At 40.1% G+C, this 18,304-nt stretch overlaps 1 pseudogene; it reads right to left on the bottom strand.

The window, feature by feature from the left end:
* Nucleotides 1–11,318: 11,318 nt before the first annotated feature.
* Nucleotides 11,319–11,657, bottom strand: LOC118844811 (annotated as a pseudogene).
* Nucleotides 11,658–18,304: the final 6,647 nt, after the last annotated feature.

Raw genomic sequence — 18,304 nt, 5'->3', positions numbered from 1 at the left:
TGGCCAATGTCAAGGGAGGATGGAAATCATTAGAGTTTAAGAGGTTGATGAACCTGGTTGTTTAAAGGGATATTAATGTATTCTTCCCAAATTCTTCAAATTCACTAGCATCGTAGTATAATAATATTCCATTAATTCATATATCACAAGGGTGGTATGTTTGAGCATAAGACCTGGCCCCTTATGGTTCTGGCCCCTTTATTCATATTATACTCTACCATGCAGTTGATTCAGCCATTCTTCAATTATTAGGCACACAGATTTTTCCTGCTTAAATAGTGCTGTGATGAATATATATGCACTTATATCTGTGTATATTTGCATATATATTGTGTATACACACAAACACACACACATACACACACACATATATGTACATATATCTTTTCTTCTTGTCAGTTATCTCCTTGGGTTATAAACCCAGTAGTTAGATTTCTGGGTCCAAGGATATGAACTATTTCTTGCAGAATTCTACATTATTTTCCAGCATGGTTGGATGATTCACAGCCTCACCAGCAATGAATTAGCATGCCTGTCATTTCATAGGCCTTCCAATGTTAAATTTTTCCATCTTTGATGTGTGTGAATATTTCTCAGAGTTGTTTTAATTCCCATTTATCTGCTTATGGTGCTTTTAAACAACTTTTCAGATGGTTGTTGATAGATTGTGCTTTTTTCTTCAAAAATTATTCATATGCTCTGTCCACACATCTCTTAGGGAATAGTTCTTAATTAGTAAAGCAATCTTTATGAAAACTTAGCAGTGTTTAGGATTTCTTTGGAAGAAAATATAAGCCATTACAATATCATTATCAGTTAAAGCCTATTTCCTCTGGGAGATAAAGCATATTATTAGGTGTTAATAGAATCAGAGTCTTTGCACAGAAATTGATCTTGGAAATTATCTCATGGGCCCTTCTCCCCCTTCCCCATTTTGTAAATATGGGAAAGTTGGGCCCAGACAGTTGAAATGACTTGCCCGAAGTTACATAGGTAGTGGGTAGCAAAGCTGGAATTTGTCTGGCTCCATATCTAAGACTAATTTCCACAATACCATACTATTGATATTAATATTACATATTATCATTGTGGTGGGCACTCTAAGGGAATAAAGTCAGGGTGACTAAAAGAAAGTATGAAAAAATTCCAAGAGATATAAGGACAGAAAGAATAATATAATGATTTTTACATTTACGTTTTACATTGAAACAAGTTTCATTTTTCTTTGTATTTTTCTTCTCAATGTCACTTTTTCAAATTGACTTTTCCCTGAACATACCATCCTATCAAAGTAGCTAATTTATCCAAGAGCACTGGGGGAGGGGCATATTTTCAAAGTTTTCTCTTTAAGCATTAACTTTTTAATGCTATAAAATGATTTCAAGATACAAAGCTTTCCATTTTAATTTTTTTTAAAGATCAAAGTCATTAACTTTTTCATAGGTCTCTTTTTGTTCTATGAAATTAACACGGTTCAGTTTTACGATCTGTCAATGCTAGGATTTGACCTAGAGATTACATAATGAGAAGAGGCATTAGTTATCCCTGCATTTAAAGTCACTGATTGGTATGTGACAGTCTCATTCCAGGGTAAGTCAAACAAGCTAGCTCTCTACTGCTGCTCTTTTATTTTCACATTAATTTCTCACTCATATAAGCTCCGATCCTGAGAAGAATTTAATCATAGCAACTATTGTAGGGGTAAGTGGATACGCTTTTTATGTGCTTTGAATGATTTCAAATGAGGGATTTGGTTTTTTTTTTACAAAAAAAGAAAAATCAGGTGTTTATTGGACTATTTACCAATTTAAATTCAAGATATAACAACTGATATTTCAGGTGGTCATTTAAGCGTCAGGTTTCTAAGTAAATGGTAGCAGTGTTAAATAGTTTCATGGGCTGAGAATTTGTAGAAGGACATGGGCAAGAGTCAAGCAGGATGAGAGGTTATGTATGATTTTTGATCTCCATGGTTGGAGAAAGCACCCACATCAATGAGACCACAGCTCTAAGATCTATTCCTATTATCCCTTGCTAAAATGCTACAATCTTTTTCTGTTAGCTTCTGCTATCTTAATTGAATATTTAGGGACCGGAGCTTTATGCATATATCCATGATGGTGAATAGGGGTAGGGTTAGACGTTCAGGGAGATCATAAAGAAAATCTCACCTTTGTGGTATTGTACCAAGCCAAATACAATCTACATCTATGTTGTCTTGTAGTGTTGTCTGAATGTAATTTTCATATATACACAGATTTGGAAAACTTCTTTAGATTTATATCTGATTAAGGAAGGAGAAATGGAAGGGATGATTGAAAAGACTATACTGGTAGACACCCTCTCTTAAAGCAGCAGACAGTTTAAGGATTTTGTCTAGCTTACTTGAGAATCCTCAGCACAAAGCTATTTGTTACTGGGAAGAAACTGGATGAAGGTGTGGATGGATAGAGTTTACACAGCTTGCTACCATATTCCAAGTATCTTTATCAATGAGTGCCAATGCAAAGTGCATTTTAGGAGCAGGTCAGGAAACAACTACAAACTACATATTCTTTCATTCAGGGAAAAGAAGGCTTTATCATATAAATAGTGTTGGAATCTTGATGTGTGAATTTATGGGTATCAATGAACAGTAACATATTCTAAGTTTCTGGTAGTTTAGTTCATTTTTATATCATCTTGTGGGCTCTTTTAAAAATGTCCCTTTATGTCCCTAAATGTTGACCACTATAATTAGGAAGTAGAGATCGCCTGGTGTAGTAGGTCTAGACCAGAAGCAGGAAGACCTGGAGAGTTCAAGATCTGGGCTTTGACATATACTAGCTGTGTGGCCAAGGTCAAGTCACAAGTCGTGGGTGAACGCCTCAGTGAACTCTCTATGCCTTCCTTTGTTATTGATCTGCAACTGTGGATGGAATTTCTACACCAGGAGTTTCCCACAATGATGAAATCATGGATATGGACTAAATGATTAAAAAGTACAAAAAGGGGCCATATTGTTGCAACAAATGCTTTGGCTCCTTTGGCCACAGCTGCTTCTGGAGAATGCAGCAGCAGTGAAGAGAAAATCATTTGTTTCCTTTTTATGTACACTGGTAATTCTACTGGTACCCACAGGTTGACTGTGGCTAAATAATCCTTAAGTCCTGATGATGCATAGTCAGTCAGTGATAACTAAATAAACCAGAAAACCTACGTACAGTACTTGAAAGGAGGAAAATTACCAATCTTTCTTAATTTTAAGTAAGACTTAATATTAACTCCCTCTAAAATAAAGAAATAAAAGGGAGATGTTTTGAGGTTACTGAAGATAGTAGTATGCTCCTAGAACAACATCTTGCACACAGTAGGGGCTCAAGGGATAGTTGTTGGTTTCTTCATCTATCCCCCATTCCACTCCTCACCCCATACCCTGCTTTCCCCATAGCTGTCCACAAGGGAGAGGAGAGAGTACATTAACCTCTCAGATCACTAGGATTAATATTTCTGTCTAGCAAGGTCCAGGAATAAGCAGCCCCCCAAAGTGATCACATTATTTGAATATATGCTGCCTATTTCCATTGGGCTGGAAGCAATGACCTTATTTTACATAAGCATAACTTCAAATAGTGCACATTTGGATACATGGGATCACTTCAGCAGATGGATTATTCTCCAAAATTAGGGACCTAGCTTAGTGGTTTCCCTTTCCTAATGCTTTCAGAGTCTTATGTATTAAGATAAAACAAAAACCCATTTCTATAGAATTTTACAGGTTATGGAACCCAGCCTCAAAACCCTATGAGGCTGTATCATCTTATTGTATCATGTATCATCTTATTTGACAAATGAAGAAAATGAAGTAAATTAAGAAGTGAAGTGGTAGAGCTGATGTCTAAACTTGGGTCCTCTGGATTTGGAATCACTTTTCTTTCGACCTCTGAGGCTCATCCATCGGTGTTGTTTCTTGGAATTTTTTTTTTAAATTAAGAAATCAGTAATCTGTTCTTGATTACCTCCTAGGGAAGATGTTAAAGGTAGCCCCTGTGCACCTTTCTTCCCGCCCCCACTCCTGCTGGATTTACAGCTTGACGGAGAATACTATGCCTTCCTTACTTGACCACCTAACAACTTACTGCTCTGGATGGATTTAGGATGGATTTGTCTTAAGGGACAAAACTTCATTATTTAATTTTTAAATCATTTTTAGGATCTCTGATAAAGTGAACCAAAGAAAATATGTAGGATTAAGGAGTAGACAGTAATAGGAGATCTAAAATTAATTTCCTTTAAAATAAATAGTAACGGTAGGAGTAGAAGATATGGCCATTCTGAGGCAGCATTTGTAAGGATAAGACTAGAAGATAGTGTGTGGGAGTGGTACAGAGGAAAGAAAGAGCACTGACTGGAGCCAGAGGTGCTTGCTGTTGTTCCGTCGTTTTCAGTTGTGTCCAACTCTCCATGACCCCATTTGGGGTTTTCTCAGCAAAGATACTGGAGCAGTTTGCCACTTCCTTCTCCAGCTCATTTTACAGATGAGGAAACTGAGGCAAACATGGTTAAATGACTTGCCCAAGGTCACATAGACAGTGTCTGAGGCCATATTTGAACTCAGGAAGATGAGTCTTCCTGACTCCAGGCTTGGCACTTACTTGATCCACTGCACCATCTACCCCACCTCTAATGCTTACTTACCTCTATAACATTGGACACTCTACTTCACTGTCTTGGGCCTCAGTTCCCTCGTCTGTAAAATAAAGAGGTTGGCCTAGAGGACCTCTAAGCTCCCTTCCAGCCCTACATCTATGATTGAAGACCCGTGGGGCAGAAGACCTGCTTTCAAATCCCAGCTCTGCCTCTTGCTACCTATGCGATATTGGGCAAAGCACATCCCCCTCTGTGCCTCTGTGTCTCCTCAAGTGTGAAATCAGGAGTGGGTTGCTTTATTTCTAAAATGCTTTCCAACTCTGAATCCTAAGAGAAATTCAGGATTTTTCAGTCTCCACTCTTTTTATTGAAGTTGCAGACTGCCCTGAGGCTCGGACCTTCTTTTAGTTAAATAAAGAATTAGCAAAAGTGTTTAGAGGCTAATAAAAGCATTTAGGTGGCACAGTGGATAAAGCGCCAGGCCTAGAGTCAGAAAGACCTGAATTCAAATCTAGTCTCAGACACTAGCTGTATGACCCTAGCCAAGTCACTTAACCCTGTTTGCCTCAGACTTCTGATCTGTAAAATGAGCTAGAGAAGGAAATGGAAAACCTCTCCATTATCTTTGCCAAGAAGACCCCAAATGGGATCATGACTGAAAAATGACAAAAAATTAGAACCTATTATCTAATTGAGTTTTTTTCTCCATCTCTTTTTTTGATCATACAACTCTCTAATGATATCCTTTGCACTCCCTTGGCACATTTCTTTGTTAGTAAGTTGCTGCATCTCCTATTAACTATGCATTTTTTGAGGAAACTGAGACCCATAACAACTTGTTCAAGGGCACACAAAAAATAAGTGGCAGCACGTGGGTTTGAACCTGAGTTCTCTGACTCATAACCCACTGCTCTTTCACCTACACCATACTGCTCATCACCTTTTTAATAGCAATAGTGTTTCCCACGACTGATAGGTCTAATCACTGTGCACTCCAGGCTTTACCTGTTGAATACCTAAGCTGAGTCCCTGCACTTAGAATCCAATTTATGACAGTGTGTGTCACCCTTTTTGGACTGAGAAAATATCTCCATATCAGATTGCTCCCAGCCTTGGGCTATCTAGACAAAGGGATCTGTCTTCACCCAAGTTTGAGTATTACACAACGGACTTCCTCGTCTTAGATAAAATTCTTTGTGAGGTTGGGTGGAGTCTGACCAAGATCGGAAGACTCAATTCGATCTCATTCTCAGTGATGTCCCTCCAGAGACTGAACTTTCAGGACTTTGGAAGAAGGGAAGAGAACTGAATCTCTCCAAGATATTGGTTATTAATAATCATTTCTCACAGTTTCCCATGTTTTCATCTGGGATACCAAGTGATGAAACACATGGAAAACGGGCAACAGAAAGGAGGAAGTTCATAAATAAAGGAAATGGATAGCCCACCAAGTGTGTAAGAGTAATACTTAAATACAATAGTTTCATAGGTATGGGTACTCCCTGGACGAATCACAATCTCTCTCCCTCATGCCTTAATAAATGATTTTTGTGAGTTGTAGGGGGTTAAAAATTGTATTTGTCTTATAGACAGCCTAGTGATAAATATCTCTACTCTCAGCTGAGCTGGTCCTCAGATTGTTGTTGTTGTTTGTCTTTTGTTTTTAAAGAAGACCGTGACATCAGGAAGGTGATGCCATGACTTGCAAGTGAATTGGATTTAAGTGAGGGAGGGTTGTGCAAGGTCACCAGCCTTACTCTCTCCTCTGGAGTCATCTGGGTCCAATGGCAAGATATAGATCAGGATGATGGGAGATGGCCCCAGATGCAGGGAGATGATTCTGTTAATCACTGAGTCCATGCCCAAAGTCTTTCCAGCTTGGTAGGAGCTGCCATTGCTATCACTCCACTGGCATAACTTTCAGGAACTCAAGGCTGCCATCTTGCCTTAAGGACTCATCAGAGGAGGACAAGTTCTCATCTCACAAGTGTTTAGATAGCAGATAAAAATAATAGCTCGTGTTAATAGAGTAGATTATTATGCTGATTTTATAAATCATATTTCATTTCAAATGTGGGTTCGCAACCCTTGATATCAAGTCATTTCAGCTATCTGAGTCTCTGCTTTCTCCTTTTTCAAATGAAAGGGCTTCCAGAGAATGGAAATGCCTTCAGTCAGGCTTTCATTTCCTTTGAGGTTTTCTGTCTCCTAGCAGAGTGCCTCACACTTAGTGAGCATTTCACATCTGTTGAATTGAATAAAGTTTCCTGTGATGCACAAAGAAGATTCAGAGGATCTAGGTTTATGGGATTTGTGTCTGGAAGGGATCTTATACTGTCTTGGTCCTTGAGCAGATGAGAAAGCTGAGACCCAGAGAGGTTAGCTAATTAACAGCTAATACTTACACATTGCTTTAAGGTTTATGAATATATATATATATATACACATATATACACACATTTATATACACATTTGTATATATGTGGGCGTATGTATGTTTGTGTATATATTTGTATATATACACACATATATGTATATATACATATATGTATATATACATATATATATATATATACATAAAATCTTATTTGATTCTCACAGTAACCTTGGTGTTATTATTCCCATTTATGGAAGAGGGAACTGGGGTTTAGAGGGGTTGTGACTTGCCTCCCCCCTTCCAAAAATCAGCTTAGGATTTACCTAAAGGAGGGCTATGTCCTTTAACCTTGACAAGAGTTGACTAATGATGACCAGCAAAGCCTCATTTGGGCCAAACTTTTAATTCAAGAACTCATGGAATCCAAAAGAATCTGAGGTGGAAGAGATGTCATAGGCCATGTTATAACTAGCCAAGATCCACCCACAATTTATCTGATCAGAGGGTTCTCACTCAACCCTTGCTTGAAAGACCCCTAGAGACAGGAAGGTTCCCAGGCAGCTGCTACCCAGGTCACCCAGCTAGTAAGTGCCCAAGGCAGGATTTGAACTCTGGTTTTCCTGATAAGATGCCATATGTCACCTAGCTGACTTATTGCTCTTGGTCACAGAGCTAGTGAATAGCAGGGCCAGGATTCACTCCTGGGTCTCCTTCACTACAGAACCAATGCTCTTTTCCCTATACCCACCAATGCTGTCTCTTCCTAATGTGAGCAGGAAGAATAGTACTGATATTGGTAATAATTTCTATAGGCCTCACACATCGTGCCAGATGACAATGAGCTGTGTTATAACAGGATTTTTCTGGACTGAATTTCCAAAAAAACTCCCCAAATAACAGTCATGACTTCCAGCTGCAGGTCAGAGGCAAAGATCCCACCCATGGTCCTGAGGCTGTAGTGACAAAGCATTTGGTAATACATCTTCAATGCCATTTCCATCGATAGAACCACATCTGTTTCTGGTATTCAACCATCTGGGAAGGCCAAAACTTTTGGTGGTCACTCTTCCGCAAAGTTTGCCTCCCTGGACATGGCTGGGGGTTGGGAAAGGCTGACAGTCAGTCAATAAGCATCTGTTAAGCACCTACTATGTGCCAGTCACTGTGCTAAGTGCTGGGGATACAAAGAAAGGTAAAAGACAGTGGCAATGTTGGAGTTGGTGGGGTAGTACTGCTGTTCTCGGGGTTCTTGGTCTTAAATGACTATCACTAATGCTTGGACAGTGGTTGGTGTTGGTAGGGACAGGAATGTTGGGCCCTTCTTCAGGAGTGAAGACTGTGGGGGCTGGATTGGATTCAGGAATAGTGGTCTGGGGGACAATGAAATTTCTGGAGATTTTCTTTAAAGAAGAAAGAAAAAAGCTGTTCTATAAAACTAACATATCAACTAAGTCTGATGGTGTATGCCATGTTCTACAACCATAGTCCCCCACCTCTGCAAAGGAGAAGGAAATGCATTTTCTTCTCTCGTTTGGGGTGCTTCAAGAGAATTTCTTTTTAAAAAAATTATGCATTTTATTTTTATTTTTTTTACAAAGTAGATACTTCCCAACAAACTTTAAATAAAACTTCTTACAAAGTGTATTTCCTGAAAAAGTTTATTAATTGTTAAAAGAAAGGAGGGCTGAAGCTATTTTTAAGGATAATGAGCTAGAGTTGAGGGAACCTGGCAAAGTTTTGCAGAGGGCCTTAAGCTTAAATTATTTTAGAGAGAAATACTTCTATGCCATGAGAAATCCTAGACAATCCATCAGCAAAGAGTTTCGGTCTTTATTCTACTGACTGGTGATGGTTCCTGCTTTGGAGCCTTCTCCAATAACAAGAAGTATCTACCGAAGGCAATAACTAATATGGCTCTGGAGGCTCTGGACATCTGATGAAATAGACTTCCTTGCCCTGAACAGAGAGATGGAAGACAGTGGGTTCCAAATATCATAAATGCTCTCCATGTGGTCAACGTGTTAGTTAGTTTAAACTGCTTGTTATTAGAGATGGGTTTATGGGAACAGGTGTGTGTGTGTGTGTGTGTGCGCGCGCGCGCGTGTGCGTGTGTATGTGTGTGTTTATGATGACAGTGGGACATGCATAGGGGAAAAATTAAAGCTTCAACAAATATTTTTAAGATTAGTATGCTCAGCTCTCTACTAAATTCCATGGAAAGTATAAAAATATAAAAAAGGTTCTATCCTTGCAAAGTTAACAATTTGGCCTCTAAAGAGTACCGAAGCCCCTTTCCCTTCTTACCTTAGCCAAAGGACAGACTTTAGGGCCAACCCCAAACAAGATTCTCAAATAGACAAAGCTTGTCTTTGGTACCCTCTTAATTCCTTTCTTCCCATCTGTCCCTCTCCTTCAAGTTCTTGTCATGTACATATCCATCCATCCATCCATCCAACCATCCGTCCGTCCGTCTGTCTGTCCATCCATCCGTCTATCCATCCATCCGTCTGTGTGTATTCCATTCCTGTTCTCAATTCTCTTCTGCAGTAATACCTAAAAAGGTGTTATTAACTGATAAACATTAGCTCATGACATCGTCAAGCCCCATTATTACATATTAATAGGGAATACTAGGGTCATTGAGACTCAAGCAACCTATAATGTTATAATAAGAGGTAGCTCCAGAATGAAAAGTAAAATCTTTCCTTTGATATTTAAAGCCCTTCGCAACTTGGCCCCTTCCTCCCTTTGTCATCTTCTTAAACTTGGCCACACTGGCTTACTTGATGTTACATAGACACAACAGATACACAGACAGACACACATACAGACACAGAGACACACGGACACAGGGACACAGACACAGAGACACAGACACAGACACAGACACACAGATACAGGCACACAGACACACAGATACAGGCACACAGACACACACAGACACACACAGACACACACACACACGATACCCCATCTCCACAGTGTCTCTGTGCCTTTCATTGCACAGCTGCCCCCTCTCCATGCCTGGAATGCTCTTTCTCTTCCCTCCCACCTGGATTCTCTGGCTTCCTCAATTCCTACCTGCTGGAGGTCTTTCCCAGTCTTCTCCACTGCTAGTGCCTTTCTTCTGAGGTTGCCTTCCATTGTTACTGTATATATCTTGCATGGACTGGGTTTTTCCCACATTTTATCCTCCATTAAAATGTGAGCTCCTTGAGGGCAGGGACTATTTTTGCCTTTCTTGTAGCCCCAGTGTTTAAGCGTTGCGCCTGGCACAAAGTATCCTTTGTGCTAATTAAGGCTTGTTGACTGCCTGACAGAGAGAAGTAGGCCCTAGGCACGATTCTTAACCTGAGACCTGTGGACTTGCTTTTAAAATATTTCAATAAGTGCTCTCCTAGAATCCTTACTCGTTTTTACCATCCCATCCCTCCACGTAAATCTGTTGCCAAGTCTTGTCAATTTAATCTGTAATATCTCTCTAATATACCTTCTTCCCTCCTTGGACATGGCCATCATCCGGGGGCAGGCTCTCACCTCCTCCTTGTAGTTGGTTTCCTTTGAAATCTTATGTATTTTATGCATTTAAAAACATTATTCTGAGCAAGATCCAAAGGCCTCACCTCACATTATGACATAGGAAAAGGTTAAGAACTCCTGCCAAGAGGTATCTGAATGCCTAGGTTTCAAGCTGCCACCTTTTCCCATCCCTCTGTTCCCAGTGGGCTTCCTAGATGAAATAACCATATTTTCTCTGCCTGTTAAGAGTGACTGAATTCCACCAGCAAAGTTTTACCTAATTTTAAAATTTGTTTTTTGTTTCTCAAGGGGGGGGGTTTATATTTTTAAAAAATCACTATGTTGTTTTGTGTGGGCAACTAGGTGGCACAGTGGATAGAGTGCTGGGCCTGGAGTCAGGAAGACTCATCTTCCTTAGTTCAAATTCGGTCTCAGACACTTACTAGCTGTGTGACCCTGGGCAAGTCACTTAACCCTGTTTGCCTCAGTTTCCTCATCTGTAAAATGAGCTGGAGAAGGAAATGGCAAAGGGCTCCAGTATCTTTGCCAAGAAAACTTCAAACAGCGTCATAAAGAGTTGGACAGGACAGAAAACGACAAAACAATAACAGTAATGATGCCGTTTTACATGTGAAATTCAATTCTGGGTTTCCAGCATATTTTGATTTGTCCAATAAATCTGGATTATTGGGAGAAAATAATTTCCTCTTTCTGGACCTCAATTCTTTAATCAACAAGCATTTATTTTTTTTAAATACTGAAAAAGTTAACAGTTTATTGTAATTTATTTTATTTAACAATCTAGGAAGTTTGCAGCCCTCAGCAATTCCTGTGCAATTTCAGGTGCAATTGGAAATTCAGGAATCTCCGTAGAGCTGTTAGTGTAGTGAACCTCTTAGGTAAAATATGTGCATTCTTTTGATAGCACATGTGATGGAATTTCTCTGAAATTAACCTCATTGGTCTCATTTTCAGCAAACTGACCCGGGCCACTTAACATGGCTTTTATTGTTCCTGATGTTAAAGCAAGATCCCTTTTCACAATAAATTCATGACAATCGGAAGATATCAATTTCACATACATAGCATCTGGGCCCTCACACCCGCCGTATGTTTTCTCTTCTCCATCCATTATCTCCTTATGAAATTATATTTTGTTTCCACAGGAATTTTAACAAAACACCTTCTTGTCAGTTCTGCAGCGGCCGAAACTCGGTCCCCACTCACTGCCACAGCCCCTGCTCCCAGGGCCGTCCCAGCAAGCATTTATTAAAAGCCTACTAGGCAGCATGGCCGCGTGGTGGTGCAAGTTTGAGGTTTGGGCCTGTGCAGTAGCTACGTGGGGCAGGGCAAGCCATTGCACGTTGGGTATTTCAGGCCATTCTGTAAGACTCTAAATTGTAGAAAGGGTGCAGATCTGCCTGGGTAGAGGAAGTTATCTCATTAGACATTCCTTACATTCATGAAATCACAGGTCTAGTAAAAAAAAAAATTGGACTACACACTGGAGATACAGTGACAAAAAAAATAAAAAATAAATCAGCTGGCTCCTTGAAGGAGCTTACATTTTATCAGAGGAAAAAACACCCTCCACACAAGTAAATATGAAGTGTACACGAAGTGATTTCAACGGAAATAGGTGATATCTCAAGTACCTTCTGACACTGTGATCCTATGCCCCATGTTGTGGCTGTCTGCTCCTCATTGCAAAGGTGAACTCCTTGCATTGAACCCAAGAGGTCAGTAGACATCCCCCGCTCCCAGCCCTGGGTCTTAGGCCTGGGACATGAAGCCCCAAATACATTTGGCATAAAGGCATGGGGTCACTGAGGAAGATGCTCTAGGAGTAGGGGAGGGCGAGGGAGGAAGTTGGAAGGCTGTAGAGAGCTAGGTATTTAAAGTAGGTGCTGATGGGGGGTGGGAAATGGTATTTTGGCTAGGGCTGATCCTGTCTTTAATGAAAAATAAAACATAAGAAAGAATTCAATACCAAACTACCAAATTGTATACTATTTTTTTTAGTCATCTTTGGAACCCTCCCACATTCCCCCCCACACAATCAGGCACTCATACTAACTCCAAGACTTCACTACAACTGAAACCCTCTGCTTAGATCCATTAAGTATAAGCTTCATTATGCTTATTGTATACATTTATATTCCATAATATCAAATTTCCTCCCTTAGAGTCCCATTCCAATCACTCATTGGAGTGTAGAGCTGACTTTGCGTTCCGGAAGGTTATTCTAGAACGCAAACTATGGCAGGTTCTACCAACTGGGAAAGGCTACAAGTCAAGGCCTAATGAAGGATTGACTATAGGTTTCCTGTTGGAGGACCAGACTATCTAAGTTCAGGTGATGAATTTTAGACCAAGTTCAATTTTGGGATTTTAAATCTCTTTTTAATTCATGCTCTTACCTAGGGTTTCCCTTGGAAATATCAGAATCTAGTTAATGTCTAGATCACCCCCAAAAGGGAAAAGGACCCTCAACTCTCATGCAAACATTTAGTCTAATAATACAGGTTTAATTTAATTGACAAAACTCCAAATAATAAACTCTACAAAGACAGAGACAGAAAGGACTTGCAACTGAGCTCATCAAGATAGGACTCGAGTTTAGATCCCAGCTCTGCATTTACTACCAGTATGACTCTGGTCAAGTCATTTCACTACTCTGGGTTCATTTCCCATCTGCGACATGAAGGGGCTGGAAAAGATAACTTCGAGGGTGGATCCCAGATCTGGATCTGTGATCCTATGATTGTGTGAACTCTCCTTCCCAAAGGACCGTCAAACATACATGTATACATACATACATACATACATACATACATAGACACAGACATGCCCAAGGTGTTCCAAAAGTCTATCCTCAAGGAATCTCTAGTCCCCTATATACACACATGGGCAGCTAGGTGGCGCCATAGTGCATAGAATCAAGAAGGCCTGGGTTCAAACTTGAGAGTTAAGATGTTCATTAGCTGTGAACCTGGGCAAATCACTTAACCCTGTTTGCCTCAGTGTCCTAATCTGTAAAATGAGCTGGAGAAGGAAATGGCAAACCACTCCAGTAACTTTGCCAAGAAACCCCAAATGGGGCCAGGAAGAGTTGGACACACCTGAAATGACTGAACAACGAAGACACACACACACACACACACACACACACACACAAACACACACACACAGATTGAAGGATGGAATCTTTCCCTTATCCTGAGTCTTCTCCAACAAAAGCAAAGCACCCTCCCACCCTAACAGCCACCCTTTTTAGCCCTACCTTCCGTCTGTATAACTTTCTGATGCACTAAACCCGACAGAGAGGCCACCCAATCACATCTCCCGATCAACAGCATTATAATTCTACCCCAAGGTCCAGGGGCCCTCTCCAGCTACCAGAATCCACCCATATGTGGTCCCTCTCTCTTTTGCTCTCTCCAGGTGCTCCAGGAGTTCACAAGTTATCAAGAGATATTATCAATGATCCCTCCACAAAAGACTTTTTCTTGAATATTCATTTGGTTAACAAGGTGTTCACCTTGACAAGCACCTAACTCAGTCCAGGGATTATCGCCACATCAAGGAAATTGTGTATCTGTCCCATTGAGGGTTATGGGACTTGAGTTGGGAGAATACAGAACAAAGCTGAATTCCACTGGATTTGGAATCAGAAGGATGAAGTTCATACTCTTCAGCTCCGCTGTTTAGTGCTTGTGAGACTTGGGCACTTCTGACCTCAGTTTCCTTATCTATAAAATCAATCAACCAATCAAATGTCTACTAAGAGCTAGGCTATGCTAAGCACGGGGGAATTTTCTTGCTCAGGTGAGTCTGACTCTTCTTGACCCCATTTTCTTGGTCAAGATGCTGGAGTGGTTTGCCATTTCCTTCTCCAGCTCATTTTACAGATGAGACTGAGGCAAACGGGGTGAAGTGATTTGCCCAGGGTCACACGACTAGTAAGTGTCTGAAGCCAGATTTGAATTCTTCCTGATTCCAAGCCCCGTGCTTTACACTATACCAACTAGCTGCCCTAAGTACTTCAAATAAAAGAAGGTAAAAAGGCAGTCCTTCCCCTCAAGGAGCTTACCATCTGATGGATTTGAAGTACCAGCTCTTATCCCAAGATTCCACACATTAAACTAGTGGTTCTCAGAGACTTGAGTTTCTCTTTAAAAATTTTGAATTGAATAAATACCTAATAAAATGGGTATTTCCATAAACACAGAACAGAAAAAAGAATAGTACATGAAACTGTATGAATTTTAAGTATAAGTTCAACCTGTATCTTTCAAAGCTGTCCTGCTTGAGTTTCTTTCTGACCTTCCTTTTGTTCTTCCCTCCATTTTCATTTATTTAAATATTTGTTTCCAATTCTCTCTGGAAAAGAAAAAAAGAAAAACAAAGCCATGTAACAAACATGAATACTCAAGTAAAACAAATTCCCATATTGCCCCAGCCTCGAATTTCTCTAGATGGGCCATGAATTGTATGGAACTTGCAATCCAGTTTCCCCATTCTCCCCATTGCATACCCTGATTACTCATGGCAAAGAATAATTTTATACTCTGAGCAAAGAAAAAAATCAGGAACTGTTTTGTCAAATTGTTGTCACTGCCAATGTCCAGCCAGGCTCATTTCCAGCATGATGATGCATATCAGCAGTAAGCATTTATTGAACTCCTACTGCATGCAAGGGGGCAGCTTGGTGGTGCATTGGATGGAGTGCTGGGCCTGGAGTCAGGAAGACTCATCTTCCTGAGTTCAAATATGACCTCAGACACTTACTGGCTGTGTGACCCTGGGCAAGTCTCTTCACCCTGTTTGCCTCAGTTTCCTCATCTGTAAAATGAGCTGGAGAAAGAAATGACAAACCACTGCAGTATCTTTGCCAAGAAAACCCTGAATGGGGTCACAAAGAGTAGGACAACAACAATAAAAACTACATGCAAGGCACTAGGTACTTCAGGGGTTACCTTCCCAATAACAGTAATAAAGCAGGCCTAATGTCTTAGGGAACTCACAATCTAGTTGGCAAGAGTATATTATATAAAAATCAGTAATTGTAGGTCAAACATTTTATTTTGATAAAGATACAGATCTATGGTCTTATTCATATTTCATTCACATTCCCTCCATCAAAAGCCACCCACATCTTCTCATCCTATGCAACTGTCTTCCATGTCCTCCCATCAAATTACTACAGGGCATCCACCTAACATGCTCTAGCTTTCTTGATGTTTTGTGAGTACCAAAAGGACAAACAGGCTATCTATAGGTTACAATTGCATTCTTGCTGAGTGAGAACACCTCACTTCCTCATCCAGTCCTACATCTCTCTCATTATACCCTTATCTTGTAAAATCTGTTGGTAGGGCTGCAGCCTACTTAGGCTTGCCCTGTATCTCTCCAACGGCCTTTGGGTGACCCACTATTTTAATTATTTGAACATTCTTGTGAACAATAGCCACATAGCATCACTGGAGCATCACTGATGGTAAAAGATGGATCTTTGCTTCAGAGAGAAGCTTGGGATGATGAGAAAGCACTATGTGATTTCTCAAATGAGGTATAGCCTACTTTCCTCCTATTTAATTTTCAGCCCAGTTCTTTGTCAGTGTGTCGGTCCAAGATAAATGTCCTGATGGCCCAGGTTTATGAGCCATCGACCCAAGTGCATATCATAGCCAGAGTAATAAGCATTTATCATCCACTTTTTTTATTTCCTACATGGATAGTTTGGTCAAGATCTCATTCAGAAGGCTCTGTAATATTCCAGGGTTTGATACAATCAGCACTGAATCATCTCCAAACAGGACTGTCTGGAGGATCTTACCATCTATGGGGAAACCTTGTTTGATTTGAATATGTGATAGACCTTCTTCATGACAATGACAAACAACTTTGGAGACTATGTCTCTCAGTTTCAAGTGTCACTTGGTATTAATAATTAGGGAGTGGTCAAAGAAAGTTTTCTTTGTTGTTTCATTTTTCAAGAAACCTTATGTACTTTTTAACATGCTCATGAAAGACATTTTGTTGGAGGTGAGCCTTTAAAGCAGCATTTTATTAAATTAAATGCTTTTAAAAAATAGTAATAAACACAGTGGGTTCTTGTGTTTGTCTACACAGTTCAGTTAATTGTATTTACAGTAAAGATGTGGTCTGCTCAAGAAAACAGTGAAAATAGATATGGTTGCGCTAAGCAGGAAAAGCTACATTATACAAAATGGTACCATAGGTAATAAAACTATTAAAAAAACTATAAAAAAACTATCAAATTATACCTCCATGTCTGTTTCTTCTAAAAGCTTGCAGAGTAAGGATCATATACTTTAATTACTGTTTAGACATTTTAATTAAACCATGCTTTTATACACACATGGACACACAGAAGCAGTCTACTGTGAAATATCACTGGTGAAAACATGCTTGTTCAGCAAGATGCGCAAAAATTATTCCCAAATTTAGTAGAAACAGGAAAGTATGTATATAGGTCAGTAATTGCTAATATTTTCTTTTTTGGGAGGGGGGAGTAATAGTAAGGTCCAATTCCTCCCCCCACCCCCGTTTCATATTCTTCTTTCTTTCAAATATATTGAGAATTGATTTCTCAACACCCTTGGTGCCCCTTCTAGCACAGAGGTCCTCCATGTATATTTGGTCCAGTCTAGCTGCTCTTCAAAATTTTGGTTTCTTATACATTTTAAAGGCCAAAAACAAAATAAATATCACCGGATTAAGGAAGAGAGGTGAGTTCTGAAGCTAGGCTGACTCCAAATCCCACTGTACCATGAGGGTTCTCAGGAGGAAGGAAAATCCTACAGCTTTGGTAAAGAAACAACTCCCTGCTCAGAAAGAATGGGAGCCCTAGTGAAAGTTTGTGTTGTCTTCCTTGTTAGAAAGTGGATTCCTTAATAGCAGAGCCTGTCTCTTCTATTTGTATCCTCAGGGCTCTGCCTATAGTAAGTGCTTAATAAATCCTTCATTCACTCATGGTAATGCCTTATGCTGGGCAAAAATCATAGTAGGGCTTCCAGGGTCCACAGAAAGGGAAGGGTTCCAGAAGAATAGGGTTTTAGGTCATAGGGGGTTTGTAAAGGGCCAGTCCAGGGGGAGTTGCTAGGTAAGATAGGTACAGTATAATCTACTGTCCTGCACAACTGTATGAGGAATGCCCAGAAACTTGATAACATGTGTTAAGTGCTTAGCACAGTGTCTTTCACATAGTACACCCTATATGAATGCTAGCTGTTACTACTGTTATTTGGGGGGAGGGTCAGAAGAGAGTGTAGAGGGTGCAAGTGAATGGGCTTTTCTGAAGAAGGTAGAACCCAGCTGAGGAATGTGTTGATTCCAGACCATATCAAGTCAGGAAGATAGGGGAGGTGGGAGATAATAGTTATAAAGGAGACAGTATTTATAAAAGCACCTGGAACATTTTGTTGCTGTTCAGTTGTTCATTTATGTCTGACTCTTCATGAGCCCATGGATCAAAGCCCACCAGACCCTTCTACCTGCTACCATCACTCAAAGTCTGTCCAAGCTCATGATCATTGCATCCATGACACTATCTATTCATCTCATTCTCTGCTGTCCCCTTTTCCTTTTGCCTTCAATCTTTCCCAACATCTAGATCTTTTCACAAGAGTCCCATGCACTCATCACATGGCCCAAGTATTTAAGCTTCACCTTCCCTTCCCTAAATTGACTTAAGTATTCATTGATTTGACCTCCTTGCTGTCCAAGGGACTCTCAAAAGTCTTCTCCCAACAC

The sequence above is a fragment of the Trichosurus vulpecula genome, chromosome 3, assembly GCF_011100635.1.
Source record: "Trichosurus vulpecula isolate mTriVul1 chromosome 3, mTriVul1.pri, whole genome shotgun sequence".
Taxonomy (NCBI): domain Eukaryota; kingdom Metazoa; phylum Chordata; class Mammalia; order Diprotodontia; family Phalangeridae; genus Trichosurus; species Trichosurus vulpecula.
This window is presented reverse-complemented; position numbering and strand designations above follow the sequence as displayed.